At 42.5% G+C, this 23,022-nt stretch overlaps 1 protein-coding gene across 1 annotated transcript in view; it reads right to left on the bottom strand.

The window, feature by feature from the left end:
• Window positions 1-23,022, bottom strand: part of TIMP2 (TIMP metallopeptidase inhibitor 2) — a 378,832-nt gene that overhangs the window by 4,699 nt on the left and 351,111 nt on the right. The gene's annotated exons all lie outside the window — the stretch shown is intronic.

Below are 23,022 nucleotides of genomic sequence, written 5' to 3'. Positions count from 1 at the left end.
CAGAACAATTTCTTTTTTTAATTCACTTAACTACAAAATAACTGCATTATTTAAAGTAAAGATGATTTTTTTTCTAGATGTAAATGTAGCACTGTAGGACAAAAGGCTTAAGCTAATACACTGAAGGATTTTGATTTGCTCTTTTCAAAAGCATGGTATGTTCAGGTTCGTCCGAACCTTAAAGGGTTGTCCAGTGAAAAGCTTTTTCTTTCAAATCAACTGGTGTTAGAAAGTTATATAGATTTGTAATTTACTTCTGTTAAAAAATTACAAGTCTTCCCATACTTATTAGCTGCTGTATGTCATGCAGGAAATGTTGTTTTTTTCAGTCTGACACAGTGCTCATTGCTGCCATCTCTGGCCGGGACAGGAACTGCCCAGAGCAGGAGAGGTTTTTAATGGGGATGTATAGAAAACCGAGACAAAGTTCTTGTCTCGGCCAGAAATGTCAGCAGAGAGCACTGTGTCAGACTGAAAAGAAAACAACATTTCCTGGAGGACATATAGGAGCTAATAGGTTTGGTAAGACGATATTTTTTAATAAAAATAAATTACAAATCTATATAACTTTCTGACATCAGTTGATTTGAAAGAAAAAGATTTTTGCTGGACAACCCCTTTAAAAAAACACACACTAACACAGGATTTAAATGTTTTAGTGCAGTTAAAAAAAAAATTAAAAAAAAAATCTGCTGACTTATACTTACCTGTCCATGCTCCCTGGTGTCCTTCTCCGGTCCTCTCAGCTGACAAAAAACCATTAAGACATGGCACTGTCCTGTCGTAGGGCCCTATTACACCAACAGATTATCTGATAGATTTTTTTAAGCCAAAGCCAGGAATGGATTTGAAAAGAGAAGAAATCTCAGTCTTTCCTTTGTTACATGTTCTCTGTTTATAGCCTGTTCCTGGCTTTGGCTCAAAAAAAACTGTCAGATTATCTGTTGGTGTAATAGGGCCCTTAGTCAGTGAATGGCTAAAGAATATGAAGGCTGCTGGAGACACAGGGGGAGTGCGAACAGGTGAGAAGTGAGAAAAATATTTTGTGTTTGTTTCTTAAATGTGCGCCGACACTAAACCGAACTTTTTGCAAAGTTGGGAACGAATCTCAGTTCAGGAAGTTCGGTTTGCTCTGGTTAAATTTATTGCAGTGATAAAAATGAGAAACTCTTTCTCTATTTTCTGTTTTAAGGCCACTAGTGCACTTAGGTGGAAGTAAAAAAAAAATTACTTTAGTACCATCTTTTTTCTTTCTGCAAAAGACACAGCACAGCAATTGTTCCCATGCGGATAATGATGGTGGGGAAAAGCAGAAAATGATTTTCTGATAATCAATTGACTAGGATAGGACTTGCCTTTTAATTCATTTTAAGTAGATATTCAATATCACCAAGATCAATACTGCTAGTTGCAAGGTGGAGAATACTGCTGGTCCAATTTTCATTCCCACAAAGACTTCCCTCTATTAACTTTAAAAAGCTGGGGATGACCATAAGGGTATGTTCAGACATGTTGGAGCTTCATTGCGTTAATTAATGATGCAGAAATGATCAATTACTGCAATTCAATTATGCATTCACGGTGCATTTTCATTAGATTACTGCATGTGTGAACACAGTCTTACAGATGCCGTAGATTAACTGCTGTAAATTGACATTTTGAACACTGTGCTTTATTATGATATATGATCTACTGCAGCCCTAAAAGAGTATAGTAGAGTCTGTGAATACTTTTTAAAGCCTATATTGTTAGAAGCTAAGCAAGAATTTATCAGATATAGACTGAATGGCAGGAAAGTCACAAAATTTTTGACAAAAATTTGCAACTTTTTAATAAAGTAGGCACCATTTTACCACGTGATTTATGTACACAAAGAACACTATAGGCATCGTTCAAAGAAAATATCAAATACCTTTATTTACATGATTATTTTAAAAACATGATATAATAAAATATGGTATAAAACATAAAAGAGTAAAAAAAAGTTTACTCTTCTGTAGTATACTATATTTTTATTTTATCATGTTTTTAAAATAATCATGTAAATAAAGGAATTTGATATTGTCTTTGAACAATGCCTATAGTGTTCTTTGTGTAGATATTTTGTAACTGGGTTGTTCTCTAAAGGATAGTGTGACATCTAGTGGTGCAGTAATTTATTGCAACTCTGTTAACCCCCTCAACACAAACTTTTTTTTGTGTATATTCATATGTGACTAAAGTATTTGTTGCAAAGTTGTCACATACTCCAAGCAGAGGGTGGTGTATTTGTCACCATAAAACAAATAAGTGATGAGATTTATATACAAGCCTGTGACTATGTTGTGCAAATTTGTGCGACAATTTTTCATTCAGCAACAAGCCTCAGGCTCCAAAAACAGATTATCTGTTTAATTAATTAATTAATTAATTAATTGCACTTTTCAAACAAAAGTCTACTATTAAAACTCCAGCAATAGACCACATACAAAAAAAATACCTTGATGATAAATTCCCCCTTAAATTTATAAAGCCTAAAAAGGGTACTTGAGCTTTTTAAATGTTTTATATATTTCTGCCCTTATATCCAACATAATAAACATGCTATTTTTACCTCACCATGCTCCCCCGAGATCCTTCTGCAGAATTTTTGGCTCCCCTACTGAGCGTTGCCACCACCACTTCTGGAACAAACTCGTCTCGGCATTGATGACCCACTGCGCTAAACACCGGCCACTGCACTGATGCATGTCAGTCTGTGATTGGCTGAGCAGGCTGTCGCTGCCGTGTTTTCAGCAGTGGTAGTGTTCAACAGGGGACCCAAACATGTAGCGGGAGGACCCATGCAAATGTGGTGAATTAAAAATGCAATGTTTGTTATATTGTATGTAAGGGCAGCAATGTATAAAAAAAAATTAAAGGACCAGAGTACCCTGGCACAAAGTTATTAAAAAGTGTAAAATAGACACTGCCCATAGCAATCAATCACAGCTCAGCTTTTATTTAAACAGAACTAAAAATTAAGATGTAATAGGTTTACACGTACAGCATTCACAGTGGATTTCAAGTTGCGAGTCCAGCAGCAAAATCAACTGCGATATGCAGTGGATCCTTCTTAACTAATTATCTGTCAGGATTTAAACAAGATAATATATTACCTGCCCACGCTCCCTATTTCTTCTCCAGCTCCCGCTTAGGCAAACAGTGCTTTGCGGCAGGACAGCGCACTGACACAGGACGTCAGGTACCCGGGAGCCGGGAGGTAATGTATAATCTTATTTAAAGGCCTGCCAGATAAGTTAGGAGGATGGGGCTACATTCTCACAGCAGATTGAAAATACTCTGCTAGAATGCAGAGCCATAGGGCATAACTGTAACACATATTGCAGCGGATTTCACTGAGGGACTCGCAGAGTGAAATCTGCTGCAAATGCGGTTAGTGTGAACGCAGCCTTAAATAAATTTCTTTAAGACAGTTATATAGCATAGCTAAACTTCTATTAAAATTATTGAGTCATAGGAACTTTTTGGGAGCAGTACCGTCCAAGACTTGTGAACACACACTTATCCATAGGACTATAATTAAGGCCCTATTACACGGCGCAATGATGTGCCCAATCAAGCCAAACGATTATAAGCTCATTGCTGTCTTTCAACATGTTGAAAAATCATTGTCCGCCAAATATGCATTGCTACGTGTAATAGCAATGCACGGCTAACGGCTGATGTATGTGTAAAAAAAAACAAAAAACTTTATACATACCTGGCTATGCTCCCTGGTGTTGTTCTCTCTCATGCCTGCAGCTGCCATTGGAACATCTGAACCGGTCTCTGAGGTGACAGACCGCATAGCCAAATCACTGGACTCAGCGATGTCCCATCTCAGCCAGTTATTGGCTGAGCGGCCCATTAGGAAATCCTGAAAACACTCCTGATGGTTTCCTGAAGCCTCCTGATCAGGACAGTTAAAAGTGACACAGACATGTAAAGGAAGTCCTTCATAAAGCACTTGTAAACAGCACAGTGTCTATTATGGCTCAGAGTACCCAATGAACTTTGCATTGTCACTTGACACAGTGTCAATACAAGTTTTCCTATAAACACCTGTAAATAAAAGAGTCTGGTGACGACCGTAGTGGTGATGAGATAAAATAAGACTTCTGCCACTATGAACCTGCATAGTTTCATTAGAATAAGGAGTCCCGTTTGGAGATAGAGCCCCTCTAGCACATAGTAAGTAGCATCCATTAGATGCACCAAACATCACCCTTTATAAAAGATGGCAGTAGCAATCACTATAGTTCTATGTTGTAAAGGGAAACTATTAGCAGGTTAGAAAAATCAAATCTGCTGATATCTCCCTACAGCACACGGGGCACTGAGAATAAAGGTAAGTCTCTTTATCCTCAGCTCCATTTCTGTGGAGTTTGTAGTTTATTCTCTAGTCTACTATGATAGTTTGAAGTGATGGGGGTAGGACTACTGCCCCAATCGCATCGATCCTGCCAGCAATTGGCCAGCTCGCTCTGCTGATATGTGTTACAAGGGATGGGCCAGCCGGGGGTGGATCTGTGCGGTAGGGGCGGTAGTCCTGTCCCTAGTGCTCCAAACCACCGTACTAGCCCAGAAATTAACTAAAAATTGCACAGAAACAGAGCCGAGTTTAAAAGAAAGAAGCTTACCTTCATCCTCAGTGGTCTGTGCAAATATCAGCAGGTTAGATGTGTCCAACCTGCTGATAGTTTCTCTTTAACAAACTAAACCCTAACAACCCCCCCCCCCCCCCCCCAATAACTATAGGCTGTTTTACTGTCACATACTTGGTCTTATGAACAGGTACATACACTTAAGATTAGTTACAATAAAAAAATAAATAAATGTTGCACTACATTACCTTTCTTGGTCTAAAAAACCAGACCAATTTCTTTAAAGTTAAGTGTTGCCAACATAATGCTTTTATTTATATAGTGCACACAGATTCCGCAGCACTTTACATAGTTTTGCCAATTATTGCTAACATAAGGCCTGGCAAATTGGGCCTACATAATATAGGGGTAGAACTTCCCAAAGGGTGTATAAAAGAAAGTTTCCATAACTGTTCGCACTTAGCTAGCTAGTAGCTTATGCAGGGACAATAAATAATTCTGACCTCTGGCTCCTGAGATATCAGGGCGGACTCTCACTTGACTGTTCCATAGCGTGGAAGACATCAGTAGCTCAACAGAGAGTATGAACTCACAGGTCTCTTGACATGAATTACTATGTTACTTCTGCTATTTCTCTTTTTTAGTGTATAGGTCCACTAGTCCCCAAATTTCTACAAGGGATATGTCCGTCTGTCGCTACTGTCAAGGTGATGAGTCTATTTTTAGTCACCTTGCATCAATTAACTGTCTCTGTCCTAATTAGCTAACAGGTGGTACAGCAGATAGCCCGCATTAGAAGCTTAGATGCAAACCAACCAGATACCACGGATGTGTGCACACACTAACCTCCTCTTTATTAAAAATGTTTCATTTTATAATGATAAAGGCCCATGTTAGACAATATAGGGCCGAAACGCGTTGCAATAAAGAGTATATGTTTACTATGCCATCTACCTCTGGATGATCCCTGGTTGCACCGTTGTGTGCAAATCTGAATACTCCTGCGCTTATTATACCTCGTGTGGATTCAACTCTTGGTCCCCAGTACACCCCTTTATGCTGCATATAGAGTTGTGCCTAAATTTTGCACAACCTATCCAGGTGAGTGAATCCCTGTAAGACCCTGCTACCATTCACCTGGTTATCTTTTATTACACAAGGAAGCGCCCCCTGTCTCTCTTTTTTTCTCATTTTATAATCACGGAATACAGGAGTGGTTACATAGTCACATGTATATATTTGGTATAGCATGATTGGATAACTTGATTTTCAGATATAAATCTATATCATAAAAATGAAAGTCTGTCTGTCTGTCCTTCTGTCTGTCTGTCTGTCTGTCTGTCCTCTATAGACTTCCAAACGCATGAACCGTTTGACCCCAAATTTGGCACACAGATACATTGGGTGCCCGGGAAGGTTATTGCGAAGGTCCCGTCCCCGCCAGATGTACAGGAGGGGAGGAGGAGGGGGAAGAGCGGCGCCCCATAGAGATGAATGGGAAAATCTCCTTACTGCAAACACAGGTGATATAATTAGCTGCAGCAGACACGGCAGTTGGAGCCTTAGCAACCAATAGGATTACTGCTTTCATTTTCACAGGGAGCAATGGTTGCTAGGGAAGCTGCCTCACAACATCCACAGTAATAACTGGTAGACCCCCTACTCCATCTATACAGTACATGTATATACAGGGCCCCCTACTCCATCTATACAGTACATGTATATACAGGACCCCCTACTCCATCTATACAGTACATGTATATACAGGACCCCTTACTCCATCTATACATTACATGTATATACAGGGCCCCCTACTCAATCTATACAGTACATATATATACAGGGCCCCCTACTCCATCTATACAGTACATGTATATACAGGACCCCCTACTCCATCTATACAGTACATGTATATACAGGACCCCCTACTCCATCTATACAGTACATGTATACACAGGGCCCCCTACTCCATCCATACAGTACATGTATATACAGGACCCCCTACTCCATCCATACAGTACATGTATATACAGGACCCCCTACTGCATCTATACAGTACATGTATATACAGGACCCCCTACTCCATCTACACAGTACATGTATACACAGGACCCCCTACTCCATCTACACAGTACATGTATACAGGACCCCCTACTCCATCTATACAGTACATGTATATACAGGACCCCCTACTCCATCTATACAGTACATGTATATACAGGGCCCCCTACTCCATCTATACAGTACATGTATATACAGGACCCCCTACTCCATCTATACAGTACATGTATATACAGGGCACTACAGGCATACCAAACTGTGACTGGGTAACACTGCTACACCAGACCTGACCAATACCGCCATACTGTGCTGGATAACACTGTCATACCAGACCTGACCAATACCGCCATACTGTGACTGGATAACACTGCCATACCAGACCTGACCAATACCGCCATACTGTGCTGAATAACACTGCCATACCAGACCTGACCAATACCACCATACTGTGACTGGATAACACTGTCATACCAGACCTGACCAATACCGCCATACTGTGACTGGATAACACTGCCATACCAGACCTGACCAATACCGCCATACTGTGCTGGATAACACTGCCATACCAGACCTGACCAATACCACCATACTGTGCTGGATAACACTGTCATACCAGACCTGACCAATACCACAATACTGTGCTGGATAACACTGTCATACCAGACCTGACCAATACCGCCATACTGTGACTGGATAACACATCATATCAGACCTGACCAATACCGCCATACTGTGACTGGATAACACCGCTATACCAGACCTGACCAATACCGCCATACTGTGACTGGATAACACTGCCATACCAGACCTGACCAATACCGCCATACTATGACTGGATAACACTGCCATACCAGACCTGACCAATACTGCCATACTGTGACTGGATAACACTGCCATACCACACCTGACCAATACCGACACACTGTGACTGAATAACACTGCCATACGGGTAAATAGGACCCTGCAGTTATACAGGACCCCAAAACTATACACTACAGGTGCACGGGACCTCCACAAACTATATACTACAGGTATACAGGACCCCAAACTTTACACTACAGGTATACAGGACCCCAAAACTATACACTACAGGTATACAGGACCTCCACCAACTATATACTTCAGGTAAGCAGGACCTCCACCAACTATATACTACAGGTATATAGGACCCCAAACTATACACTACAGGTATACAGGACCTCAAAACTATACACTACAGGTATACAGGACCTACACCAACTCTATAATACAGATATACAGCACCTTCACCAACTCTATACTACAGGTATAAAGGACCCCAAAGCTATATACTACAGGTATACAGGAACTCCACCAACTATATACTTACTACAGGTATATAGGACCCCAAACTATACACTACAGGTATACAGGATCTCCACCAATTCTATACTACAGTTATACAGGACCCTCAAACTATGCACTACAGGTATACTGGACCCCTGAACTATATACTACAGGTATACAAAACCTCCACCAATTATACACTACAGGTATCCAGGACCCTCAAACTATAAACTACAGGTATACAAGACCTCCACCAACTATACATTACAGGTATACAGGACCCCCGAACTATACAGTACAGGTATACAGGACCTTCACCAACTGTACACTGCAGGTATACAGGACCTCCCTCAACTATACACTACAGGTATACAGCCCCCCCCCCAACTACACACTACAGGTATACAGGACCCCCCCAACTATACACTTTAGGTATACAGCCCCCCCAACTATGCACTACAGATATGGGAGACCCCTAAAAACTATACATTGTGGGTATACAGAACCCCTCCAACTATGCACTACAGGTATACACTAATTCCACTGATTAACTCAGATAAAACAATACCTTTAGCTTGGCCTCTTGGGCACCTTAGAACAAATCTAATTAAAACACTGACACTTTATACCCGGGCAGCGCCGGGTACATTTTCTAGTAGTATATAAAAGTGCGCAACTGATGGTTATATTATTGCATTGATATGGTATATAGCAATTGGCAAGCTGTCAAGATTCTTTTTGTCATCAAGAAAGAGGAAGTTCTGGAGGTCTGGTCTTGCGGTTTTAGCATGAGCTGTCTCGAGCTGTCTGGAGTTGAAGAATATCTGAATTAACTATAAAGACTCATAACAAATTGAAATGTTTCTCTATAATCATAATCTATAATCAATAATGACCCTGACAGTGGGCCTCACCCCATATGAAATCCTTTTTGGAGGTCCCCTTAGGCTTGGAAGTTACTATCCCCGACAGTTGACAGCAGGAAATGATAGTCTTGTTAAGTATGTTGTGAATCTGTGTAATGAGCTGAAAATAACACATGCTGCAGTCTTTTCCTCTATTCCAGATCCTGAAGCTGTCCAAAGTACTCACTCATTTTGTGGTTGTAAAGAAGCACGTCAGAGACGCTCTAGAACCCCGATTAGAAGGCCCATTTCAAGTGCTCCTGGTGTCCCCAACTTCTGTGAAACTTGAGGGAAAATCTACCTGGGTCCACGCTTCACACTGCAAGAAAGTGTCTTCCACAGGTTCAACACCATGAAAGACGCCTATATCCTTTTCAATTTGTGTCTGGTTTGGGTGGGGGTGGGGACACAGGAAGTAGCAATCACACAAAGTCAAGGAGTAACTACTTTTTGGTATAATTCATCAAACGCTCATGTGGCAACTTTTAAATTTGAGTTCTGTGATGTTGCTGCCTGGGGGGATCTGACAAGTAATGATGACTCTTTTGAATTGGCATGGGAAGCATCAGAGTCCTCTCACCGAATATGTGACGAAGGAATCCAATATATATATGTGTTACTGATGATTATTGGGGATCTGAGTGTGATTATCGGGGAGGGAGCTGTAGGATGGAACACTAGTAATGATGATTACATTTAGACAACGCCCAAGAACAGTGTTTCTTAGGCCTATTCACTAATTGCCCCACTTCAAACCCAGACTGTTAGACACGGAAAGTAAAATATCCCATAGTCACCAAAACACCTACCCCAAGTCAGGGAAAAACTATATACCCAGTGGCGTAGCTATAGTGGTCGCCAGGGTCGCCATGGCGACCGGGCCCGACGCCGGTGGGGGCCCGCCGACTCCCCCTCCCCACCCCCTGTCACTCACAGTTCTCCCCAATCAGCTCGATAATAACAGGCGGGTTTTGAGAACAGCATTAATCAGGCTGCATATTAAAAAACTCACAGGCAGTGCAGCAGACACCCCTCCCTCCCAGGCCCCCTGCTTTCTAAAGCAGATGCTGAGGGCCCTGCCAGACTCTTCCACTGACTGTGCAGCAGCAGGAGGCCCCGGCCGACCCTGTTACATGCTCCAGGAGGAGGAACAGGAACGATCTGCTGCTGCATATCTCATACTGATCGGTGGGGAGAGGACAGGATACAGCATACAGGGGGTTACAGAGCAGTCCTGTCCCCTGCAGAAGAAGCTCCGCCCACACAGTACCTAGAAAATACAGGAGAGGAGGACTTTGTAAGTGCTTCAGTGTAAAGAACTGTGTGTCTGTATGAGTATATATATGTGGCTGTGTGTGTCTGTATGAGTATATATATATATATATATATATGTGGCTGTGTGTGTGTGTCTGTATGAGTATATATATATATATATATATATATATATATGTGGCTGTGTGTGTGTGTCTGTATGAGTATATATATATATATATATGTGGCTGTGTGTGTCTGTATGAGTATATATATATATGTGGCTGTGTGTGTGTGTCTGTATGTATGTATATATATATATGTGGCTGTGTGTGTGTGTGTGTGTATGAGTATATATATATATGTGGCTGTGTGTGTCTGTATGAGTATATATATGTGGCTGTGTGTGTGTGTCTGTATGAGTATATATATGTGGCTGTGTGTGTGTGTCTGTATGAGTATATATATATATATATATATATATATATGGCTGTGTGTGTGTGTCTGTATGAGTATATATATATATATATATATATATATATATATGTGGCTGTGTGTGTCTGTATGAGAATATATATGTGGCTGTGTGTGTGTGTCTGTATGAGTATATATATATATGTGGCTGTGTGTGTGTGTGTGTGTGTGTGTGTGTGTGTATATATATATATATGTGGCTGTGTGTGTCTGTATGAGTATATATATGTGGCTGTGTGTGTGTCTGTATGAGTATATATATATATGTGGCTGTGTGTGTGTGTGTGTGTGTGTCTGTATGAGTATATATATATATATATATATATGTGGCTGTGTGTGTGTGTCTGTATGAGTATATATATATATATATATATATATGTGGCTGTGTGTGTGTGTGTGTCTGTATGAGTATATATATATGTGGCTGTGTGTGTGTCTGTATGAGTATATATATGTGGCTGTGTGTGTGTGTGTGTCTGTATGAGTATATATATGTGGCTGTGTGTGTCTGTATGAGTATATATATATATATATATATATATATATATATGGCTGTGTGTGTGTGTCTGTATGAGTATATATATATGTGGCTGTGTGTGTGTCTATGAGTATATATATGTGGCTGTGTGTGTCTGTATGAGTGTATATATATATATATATATATATATATATATATATATATAAATATATATATATATATATATAAATATATATATATATGTGGCTGTGTGTGTCTGTATGAGTATATATATATATATGTCTGTGTGTGTCTGTATGAGTATATATTATATATATATATATATATATATATATATATATATATATATGTGGCTGTGTGTGTGTGTGTCTGTATAAGTATATATATATATATATATATATATATATATATATGTGGCTGTGTGTGTCTGTATGAGTATATATATATATATATATATGTGGCTGTGTGTGTGTCTCTCTCTCTGTCCCTGTATGAGTATTTATGAAGCTGACTGTATGTGTACATAAGACTGTATGTGCCTCTGTGTACAGTATGTATGCATGCATGCCCCCCCCCCCCTGTATGGGTATGCCTGACTGTATGTGTACATAAGACTGTATGTAAGTGCCTGTTATACAGCGTCTGTGTGTCTCTGTATGCTTATATATGTGCTTGACTATATGTGCCTGTGTATATGTAATTGTATGTGTCTCTATGTATATCTATGTCCGTATGTGTATATGGGACTGTATGTACGTACCTTTGTGTACAGCATGTATGTGTATTGGTATATATGTGACTGTATGTATGTGCTTGTGTGTATAGCATATGCGTCTCTAAATGGGTATATACGTGCCTGACCATATGTACTTATGTGACTGTATGTGTAAGACATAGTCACATAGAGACACACGTATACAGTACATATACTCTGTACACACACACATACATATATATATATATATATATATATATATGCCTGATTGTCAATTCTTTGAGAGGACAATGGGACAGGCGAAATTTCAAGCAGCGTCTCCTGCGGGGACTCCGCTTGAAATTCTCTGTGTGAACAGGCCCTAACAATATGATGATAATGAGCATAGATAGATAGATAGATACATAGTCAGCCACATTGCTGATCAAGCCTTATGTTACTATGTGAGCCAAACCAACAAACTTCACTGCCTGACTGTGCCTCATCAGATGGCATAGGGGGGGCCCCAAGCTAAAATTTTGCACCAGGGCCCATCAGCCTTTAGCTACGCCCCTGTATATACCCTGGGGGTTATACATGCTTTACCAGTGAAGGGGTTGGTAGGAGTTTGGGCAAGTTCAAACCAGGATATTGTGGCAGCTATAGCAATGCTACCAGAGAACAACTCTTGAACCAGGTACAATCTGTAGCTGATGTCTTCTGGATATGTGGGGATATGAAGATTAGATCCAGACTTGCAGGCAATTGGACTGGGGAATGTGCTTTGGCTAAAGCCATAATGCCTCTTCTTATAATGACCCTGAAAGAGAGCAAACTAGAACAAGTCTCCCCGCATTACTTAAAACGCAAAAGGTCAGCTGATTCACACCCCAGAGGAAATTGTGACCCACATGTGTTTTTGGATGTAATAGGGGTCCCAAGGGGGGTGCCCGATGAGTTCAAGGCCAGGGATGAAGTGAAAGCAGGCTTTGAATCAATACTTCGCTGGGTCACTATAAACAAAAATGTGGCTTAGATAAACTATGTGTATTACAATCAACAGAGGTTCATTAACCATACCCGAGATGCACTTCAAGGTTTGTCAGAGCAAGTAGGCCCTACCTCCATAATGACCTTCCAAAACAGGATGGCCCTAGACATGGGGTTAGCAGAGAAAGGAGGAGTCTGTAAAATGATACAAGGTGTCTGTTATACTTATATACCAGACAATACTGGGCCTAATGGGAAAATGATTTTGGCAATAGAGAAATTAGATGACCTGTCTGCCGAGATGAACAAGAACTCAGGAGTGACTGATCCATGGGACAAATATTTTTCTTGGATGAGTGGGTGGCAGAAGTGGTTGGCACAGGCAGGGATGGTATTAGGAATTGTTTTGCTAACTTTACTGATTGCTGTGGTTCGTATTATCCCTTGCATTAAGAAGCTGATATCCAAAGGTATAGATGAAGCCACACCAACTCTGGCCTACTTAGAGGAGAATGGTTTGGAAAAAGACACTGCTGAGGATATTCCCCCATTGAAAACTATGGTTCATATTGAGGGTTATGAACTGACCAATAAGTAATACACAATTACACATATAAAGGACAACTATAACCTTAACCACCCAAATAGTAGACTCCTTTAGGGTAAACATTTAGGGACATAATAGGGAAAGAATAGAATCTGATTTCCTTTGCAGAAGTCCACTACAAAGGGAGGTTATCCAGAAGGGATAACCTGTCTCAACCGAGAAGGGTGATTGTTCAAAACAATCTGTGGCCGAAGAATGCAATCCAATTCCCCTTTCCTTTCCCTCTCCCGGCAAAGGGACAGATTTTAGAAATGTATCTGCTGATACAGACAGTGATATGTAAGATTAAATCAGGAAGACGATAAAGATAAATTTATCAATTCAGTTGTCCTAATAAGAAGTTCTTCAATTGTTTTAATTGTCTAACAATCATTAAATGCTTAAGGTAATTTTCAATGTTTCGTAGGGGGGACTGTCAGGGTCGGTATTGATTATAGATTATGATTATAGAGAAACATTTCAATTTGTTATGAGTCTTAATAGTTAATTCAGATATGCTTCAACTCCAGACAGCTCGAGACAGCTCATGCTAAAACCGCAAGACCAGACCTCCAGAACTTCCTCTTTCTGGATGACAAAAAGAATCTTGACAGCTTGCCAATTGCTATATACCATATCAATGCAATAATATAACCATCCATTGCGCACTTTTATATACTATTTATATCTGAAAATCAAGTTATTCAATCATGCTATACCAAATATATACATGTGACTATGTAACCACTCCTATATTCCGTGATTATAAAATGAAACATTTTTAATAAAGAGGAAGTTGGTGTGTGCACACATCCGAGGTATCTGGTTGTTCTGCGTCTAAGCTTCTGATGCGGGAAATCTGCTGTACCACCTGTTAGCTAATTATGACAGAGACAGTTAATTGATGCAAGGTGACTAAAAATAGACTCATCACCTTGACACTACTAGGTACATTTTTATATTGTTTATTACATGTCATATTCATATGTCACCTCCTGGTTATTTGCATAGGTTGTGGGCATAAGGCTATTTGTGTATACCCTATGCTGTCAACTATTTAGGACCCAGTTACCAGGTTCACACAGTGACTGTATACATGTCCTAGCTGTCCATATCCCTTTGGCTAACGTACTCTGTGCCCCCAGTACAGGCTCGCTTGGAAGGGATACTGCATTACTGGACACTTCCCTTGCCTCTTCTGATTCTCTTGATACTTACTTACCCATAGACTTTGATTGCAGCACCATCCTCTCTTCTTCACATCATTGGCCGGATCTATTTTCTTACTGGCTAAGGTGCACTCAATCCGCACAGCGCACCAGCAAGCGGCTGATGATGCTCTCTATAGAGACAGCTACAGATGTCTTCCATGCTAGCAAACACAGACAAGTGCCCAGCCATCCTTACTGTTAAGTACAGAATTGCATGCTTTAAGTTTATTTCAGTACTGTATCTCTTTGCCATCTGACCAGCTCTTCTCATGTCTTGCTGCCCTTCACTTGTTTGTTTATTTTGTTATTATGTTTTGCACATTATGTCCATGTTTATGTTTACATGCATTACGTGGGTGTGACGTCATCAGATGTTGACACAGACATCCTCTTTAGTGGTTCTTTTGTGTGTGTATATAAATATAAATATATATATATATATATATATATATATATATATATATATATATAATCAGGTACGACGCTGGTTAATACATAATTGATGAAGACCTGTGCACTTAACCCCTTAACGACATCGGGCGTAAATTTACGCCCTGGCGCCATGGTACTTAGCGCATCAGGGCGTAAATTTACGCCCGATGTTTCCCCGATCGCTGCGTGTTCACACACAGCGGTCGGGGAAGATGGCCTGCTATAAATCATAGCAGGCCATCATAGCTTCTCGGCACGGGGGGTGGTTAACACCCCCCGTGCTTACGATCGCTGCTATAGGCTGATCAATTCAGATCAGCCAATAGCGGCGATCGGAACCTTTCCGGGTCATCAGTGACCCGATGACCCGGAAAAAAATGGCGGTCGGTGCTGTCCGAGGACGGCACCGACCGCCATTACTGTAAAAAGTAATGTTGATCGCCGTGCCACCGGCCCGATCGCCGTGAACGGCCGGCCGGCCGTTCACGGCGATCGGGCCGGTGGCACGGCGATCAGAGTCCCACAATATAGTAAATACCTGCCCTGGACCCCTCAGCTAGGTAGCCGAGGGGTCCAGAGCAGGTATTTGTACATTACTCACCTGTCCCGGGCTCCTGATCGGCGGCTTCCGGGTTCGCGGCGTCCTCCGTCATTCCGTTCGGTCTTCGGGTCTTTCCGGCGGTCCTCGTCGTCTTCTTTCGGCTATTTTCGGCTCCAGCCTCGTCATTTTCCGGATTTTGCGCTCTGCTGCCCCCTAGCGGCTGATAAGTGTAATACACTTATCAGCAGCTACAGGGATATTCAGAATATAAAATTTTTTTTTTTTTTTTCCCAAATTTTTTTTTTTCTATTTTCCGCACCCTATCGCCGCTGAGTGTTGATCAGCATCGCACGAAAGTGCGCTGCTAATCAGCAACTCCTCCTTTTTGGCGTAGGGTGTTTTTTTTCTATATTCTACTGCCACGGTCTGCTTATAAGTGCCGCACATAAGTGCGGCATTTATCCGCACCTCCTTTGTTGGCGTAGATTTTTTTTATACTTACTGTAAAAAAAACACGTAAAAAACACTACATTACACCACACTACATTGAATAAAGTTTGACACTACACCACTACATACCCCATATACTAGTCCCCATATAAAGATGGCCCCCAGGGTGTTTTCGGCGTCAGAGGAATACGTTATTGCCTCCGACACCAAAACAGCCAGTGAGGATGAATGGGGGGGATCCTTCTTTCCTCCATTCATCCTCATCATCCAGTGACGTGTCTGGGGGTAGCGTAGCGTACGCTGCCCCCCAGACACGTCTTTTCCGCCAGTACCGTCCCAATAAGAGATGACGGTATGGTGTGAAATTCTACAAACTCTGTGAGAGTACCTCTGGGTTCACTTACAGATTTAGGGTACATGCACACTGCGGAATGGCGAAGGATAACCCTTTGTGCATTCCGCAGCTGGCACCCGCTGGCGGACTGATGCAGGGGCGCGTCTCCGCCCGTGTCATAGACTCCATGTTATGCACGGGCGGATTCCGTCGTCCATCCAAAGAATGAACACGTTGGACGGAGAGCGGAATCCGCCCGTGCATAGAATGGAGTCTATGACACGTGTGGAGACGTGCGCCTGCATCAGTCCGCCGGTGGGTGCCAGCTGTGGAATGCACGAAGGGTTATCTGTCGCGATTCCGCAGTGTGCACGTACCCTTAGAGTGTATGTAGGAAGGAACACCCGAATCCAGCCCCAGATGCCCCCTCCCCCCCATCCTCGGAACAAGTGGGAAGATCGTCCGGGAACTGATCTTCCCACTGCTGGATAAAGGTTACCACCACCTGTACGGGGATAACTTTTATACCAGCACCCCCTCTTCCGGTCCCTCGCTGCCCTGTAGCTTGCGGCACGATCCGAACATATCAGAAGTAGTAATAGCGCCCTAATATTTAGCAGCCATGGAGCGGACCCAGCGCTTCTGGATATGAGGGACCCCGTATCGCACCAGGACAACATTCTCCAGGTGACGTCCCCCACACTGGAGAACGGGAGACCCCAGAAGAAGTGCAGAGTGTGGCGTAACAGGGGGATCAGGAAGGACAACATTTTCCAGTGTGACACCTGTCCTGATCCCCCCGGCCTCTGCATACAGGATCGCTCCAAGGCGCACCACACGTTATTGGGGTTCTACATTATCTAAATTCTGTCCCTTATTCCTATTTCAGGGGTCACGTTGGTCCAGGGTTATTCTGATCGCCATTATGGAGTCAGGAAGGAATTTTTCCCCTGTGATGAGGCTACTGTCGTCTGCCTCACGAGGGGTTTTTGCCTTCCTCTGGATCAACACAGGTTGAGTTTGATGGACACCTGTCATTTCCAACCTTATAAACTAATAATTGCCCTAATACCCCCAAATAAATTAGAATTGTCCCTTTTTCCCAGCTAAATAGGTATGGCCGCCATTCCCATTAGAGGATGCCATGATGCAATTACAAAGCCTCTGTGCGGCCAGGACAGTAGAAACCCCCCACAAGTGACCCCATTCTGGAAACTACACCCCATAAGGAATCTAACAAGGGGGGCAGCGGGGATATGGCCCCCTGGTGACGGCCACATTTGGGACGTGAAAATGAAAAAAATGGTATTTTTTATTTTCTCGGCACATGTTCTACGTAAGTGCCTGTCACCAGTGGGGTCCATATGCTCACTGCACCCCTTGTTAGATTCCTTATGGGGTGTAGTTTCCAGAATGGGGTCACTTGTCGGGGGTTTCTACTGACCTGGCAGCACAGGAGCTTTGTAATTGCGACATGGCCTCCATCCTCCATTCCAGCCTCTAAATGGCGCTCTATCCCTTTGGTGGCTTGCCCTGTGCCCATATGGCACATTATGCCCACATATGGGGTATTTTCGTAATCAGGGGAAACTACCCTACACGTTTTGTGTTAATTTTCTTTTTTAACCCCTTGTGGAAATGGAAAAAATCAAGGCTAGACCAACATTTAGTGTAATTTTTGTAAAATTTTTACTCTAAATCATTAATCTTGTCATGATTTTTTCATTTTCACAAGGGGCTAAAAGATAAAAAAAACCACTAAATGTGTAGAGCAATTTCCCCTGAGTACGAAAATACCCCACATGTGGACATAAAGCGCCATGCGGGTGCAGGGTAAGCCTCCGAAGGGAAGGAGCGCCATTTCGTTTTTGAAGGCTGGATTTGGATGGAATGGATTTTAAGGGGCCATGTTGCATTCAAAAGGCCTCTGTGTTGCCAAGACAGTTGAACCCCCCCACAAGTGACCCCATTATGGAAACTACACCCCTCAAGGAATGTAACAAGGGGTGTAGTGAGCATATGGACCCCACTGGTGACGGGCACAAATGTGGAACAATGTGGCGTGAAAATGAAATATTACATTTTTTACACTATAATGTTGGTTTAGCCTTGAATTTATCATTTTCACAAGGGGTTAAAAGAGAAAAAAACACACAATTTGTGTAGAGCAATTTCCCCCGAGTCCGTAAATACCCCACATGTGGACATAAAGCGCCATGTGGGCGCAGGGCAAGCCTCCAAAGGGAAGGAGCGCCATTTGGATTTTGGAGGTTGGATTTGGCTAGAATGGATGATGAACGCCATGTCGCATTTACAGAGCCCTCGTGCTGCCAAAACACTGGAAACCCCCCACAAGTGACCCCATTCTGGAAACTGCACCCCTCAAGGAATCTAACAAGGGGTGCAGTGAGGATATGGACCCCTTGATGACGGGCACATTTGTGCCATGAAAGTGAAAAAATGAAATTTTTTACTTTTACGTCACATTGTTCCACATTTGTGCCCGTCACCAGTGGGGTCCATATGCTCACTGTGCCCCTTGTTAGATTCCTTGAGGGGTGTAGTTTCCAGAATGGGGTCACTTGTGGGGGGTTTCCAGTGTCTTGGCAGCACGAGGGCTCTGTAAATGCGACATGGCCCTTGAAATCCTTTCCAGTGAAATTCAGCTTCCAAAAGCCAATTGGCGCTCCTTCCCTTTGGAGGCTCGTCCTGCGCCCCCTTGGCACTTTATCGCCACATGTGGGGTATTTCCGTACTCGGGAGAAACTGCGCTACACATTTTGTGTCTTTTTTTTCCTCTTATCCCTTTAAGAAAATGAAAAATTGAAGGCTAGAACAACGTTTTAGTGTAAAAAATACATTTTTCTTTTTTCACGCCATATTGTTCGGAAAATCTGTGAAGCACCTGTGGGGTCCAAATGCTCACCGCACACCTTGTTACATTCCTTGAGGGGTGTAGTTTTCTAAATGGTGTCCCTTTAGGGGTGTTTTTTAGGTTTTGGCACCCCAGAGCCTCTGCCAACCTGAAGTGGTACAGTCAGAAATGACCAAATATAACGGAGGCGTTGAAATTCACTAGGCGCTCCCTTATATCTGAGGCTTGTGGTTGCGTCAAATAGCGCAATAGGCCCACATATGGGGTATTTCTATAAACTGCAGAAACGGGGCAATAATTATTGGGGTGCATTTCTCTGGTAATAGGTTTATAATTATGAAAAATATTGGATTACAATAAAATCTCTGCACAGAAAATTAAAATTTTCAAATTTCTTACACACTTAGCTTTTATTTCTGTGACTCCCCTAAAGGGTTAAAACACTTTATGGATATGCTTTTGCAGAGTGTGGGGGGTGCAGTTTCTGAAATGGGGTGCTTTGTGGGGCTTTCTAACATACAGGCCCCTCAAATACACTTTAAACCTGAACAGGTCCCTAAAAATATCTGATTTTGAAATTTTACTGAAAATTTGGAAATTTGCTGCTAATGTTTTAAGCTTCCTATTGTCTAAAAAAAATTAAAGATCGTTTAATAAATGCCGCCAACATAAAGTAGACATGTTGCTAATGCTATTTAATATATAATTTATGTGGTATAACCACTTTCTGTATACGCAAAGAAGTTTCAAAGTTGGAAAAATGCAGTTTTTCACATTTTTTCACATTATTTGGGTTTTTTTCATAAAGATTTGTTATGATTATCGACTCCAATTTACCAGAAATGTAAAGTACAATATGTCACGAGAAAACAATCTCAGAATCAGCCGGATAGGTAAAAGCATCCCGAAGTTATTAATGAATAAAGTGACACTGGTCATATTCATAAAATTTGTCTCTGTCATTAAGGCCATTTCAGGCTCTGTCCTTAAGGGGTTAAAGTGTCACTGTCGTTAAAATTTTTTTGCAGAAATCAATAGTACAGGCGATTTTAAGAAACTTTGTAATTGGGTTTATTAGCCGAAAAATGTCTTTTTATCATGAAAAAAAAGTTTGAAGCTCTCCTCCCCCCTGTCTTCATTGTTCTCTATGAAGAGGGGAGGGGTGGAGGGAGATGAGGCACCAAAAAAGGGCAACAAAGAGTTAATTTACAGCTACATCACCAGGCTCTCTCCTCTGACATTAGCACTGATCTCTCTGACTTCTGAATAGGGGCTTTCAGAGGCTCCCTGTTGTGTAATCCTTTGTTCTCTGCTGGCGACTAATCTCCCTCCTTACTCCTCCCCCCTCCCCTCTTCATAGCACAGACAGAATCCCACTGATGTAAAACAGTCGAGATTTCCTGAAAATGAGCAGTGGATGACAGAAAGGAGAGGAGGGGGGGGGGCCTGGGAAAAGTCTTTTTTTTATGCAGATAATGGCATATTTGCCTAATAAACGCAATTACAAAGTTTCTTAAAATCGCCTGGACAATTGATTTCTGAAAAAAATATATATTTTTTTTACGATAGTGACTCTTTAACCCCTTAAGGTCAAAGCCAATTTTCGTTTTTGTGCTTTTGCTTTTTCCACTTTGCATTTTTTCACCTAGAGACCCACATGAGCCCTTATTATATGCTGCGAAACTGAAAAAAAAACCATTTGCGCTGTCAAATTTGAAAAAAAAAAGGAATTTGTTTACATTTCAGGGAGTTTCGTGTTTACGCCGATCACCCTGGGGTAAAACTGTCTTGTTATATATGTTCCTCAAGTCGTTACGATTACAACGATATGTAACATGTATAACTTATTTGATCTGATGGCTTTTAACCCCTTCACGTCAGCAATCTGTATATATACGTTCCTATTGCACATACCCTCTGCAGTAGGAATGTATATATACGTTCCTGCTCTGACGGGGCTTTATGATGAGAACGGGATCGCTGCAGAGATAGCGATCCCGATCTCATCTGAGTGAAGCACCGGAGATAATGAGAATCAGCTGCGATCCCGCAGCTGACCCCCATTAACCCCTTAGTGACCGTCGAAACGGCGGTCACTAATGGGCCGGTGCCGCCGCTGTATTTCATCTCCCCCCACCGTGAATCCACGATGAAGGGAAATGAAATAAGTAAAATCAGACCCCAGATCAGCCTCCCTAGTGCCCCGGTAACTAACCCCCCCTCCCCACGGCGGCCATCAGATCCAAGATGGCCGCCGCCATCACTGTGAACAGACTAATGTCTGTTCACAATGATCTAACAGTAAAATGAATGAAACACCCATGCTCTCTGCCACCGGAGGTAGCGGAGAGCATGGGACAGTGAACAGGGACCCCCCCCCCGTGGGGTCCCGGTACAAGCGATCAGCGGTATATACTATATACCGCTGGTCGCTTGTGCCATGTGCTCCCCAGCACTTTTTACCATGAATGATTGGCGACAGGGGATAAAAAGTGATACTGTGCCCCCCCTAGTTGCCCCCCACCCCCCAGTCACCCCCCCACCCCCCAGTCACCCCCCCCCGTTCCCCAGTCACCCTTCCCTACCCCATATACTCACGCCTTGCCTCTGACCACAGCGCCTTGCCTCTGACCACAGCGCCTTGCCTCTGACCACTGCACCTTGCCTCTGACCACCCCAAATTGCGAATGACCCCCTCCAGATTGCCTGTAACCACGCCAGATTACAGGTACCCACCTCAGATTACCTATAAGCACTTCAGTTTATCCGTAACCACCCCAGATTGTCTGTAACCACCCCAGATTGTCCATAACCACCCCCAGATTGTCCATAACCACCCCAGATTGTCCGCAACCACCTTAGATTGTCCTTAACCACCCCAGATTGTCCGTAACCACAGCAGGTTGCCTGTAACCACCCTAGGTTGTCTGTAACCACAGCAGGTTGTCCGTATCGACCCCACGTTGCCCGTAACCACCCCAGGTTGCCTCTAACCACCCCAGGTTGTCTGTAACCACCCCAGGTTGCCGTAACCACCCCAGGTTGCCCGTGACCACCCCAGGTTGCCCGTAACCACCTCCAGATTACCCGTAACCACCTCAGACTGCTCGTAACCACCTCCAGATTACCCAGAACCACCTCAGACTGCCCGTAACCACCTCCAGATTACCCGGAACCACCCCAGACTGTCAGTAACCACCTCCAGATTACCTGTAATCTCATTTTTTTTATTTTATTTTAGTAACTGCGCTATTCTAATACCTATTACTTGCTGCGGTTTTGCTCCAGCAAATTGGCACTCCTTCCCTTCTGAGCCCTGCTGTGTGCCCATACAGTGGTTTATGCCCACATATGAGGTACCGTTGTAATCAGGAGAACCTGCTTTATAGACTTTGGAGGACATTTTTACTCCTGTTCCTTGTGAAATTTAGAAATTTCAAACTAAACCAACATATTATTGGAAAAATTCAAGTTTTTCATTTTTACTGGCCAATTTGAATACTTTCCTCTAATACCTGTGGGGCCAAAATGCTCATCCTACCCCAAGATGAATTCTTTGAGGGGTGTACTTTCCAAAATGGGGTGACTTTTGGGGGGGTTCTATTCTGTAGACATTACAGGGGCGCTGCAAACGCACCTGGCGCTCAGAAACTTCTTCAGAAAAATCTGCACGGAAAATGCTAATTGGCGCTCCCTTCAATCTGAGCCCTGCTGTGTGCCCATACAGTGGATTATACTCACATATGGGGTACCGTTCTACTCAGGAGAACCTGCGATACAGATTTTGGGGTGAATTTTCTCTCCTGTTCC

This window comes from Dendropsophus ebraccatus, chromosome 14 (assembly GCF_027789765.1).
Source record: "Dendropsophus ebraccatus isolate aDenEbr1 chromosome 14, aDenEbr1.pat, whole genome shotgun sequence".
Classification (NCBI taxonomy): domain Eukaryota; kingdom Metazoa; phylum Chordata; class Amphibia; order Anura; family Hylidae; genus Dendropsophus; species Dendropsophus ebraccatus.
The sequence above is the reverse complement of the archived record's forward strand: the minus strand, read 5'-3'. Positions and strand labels throughout refer to the sequence as shown.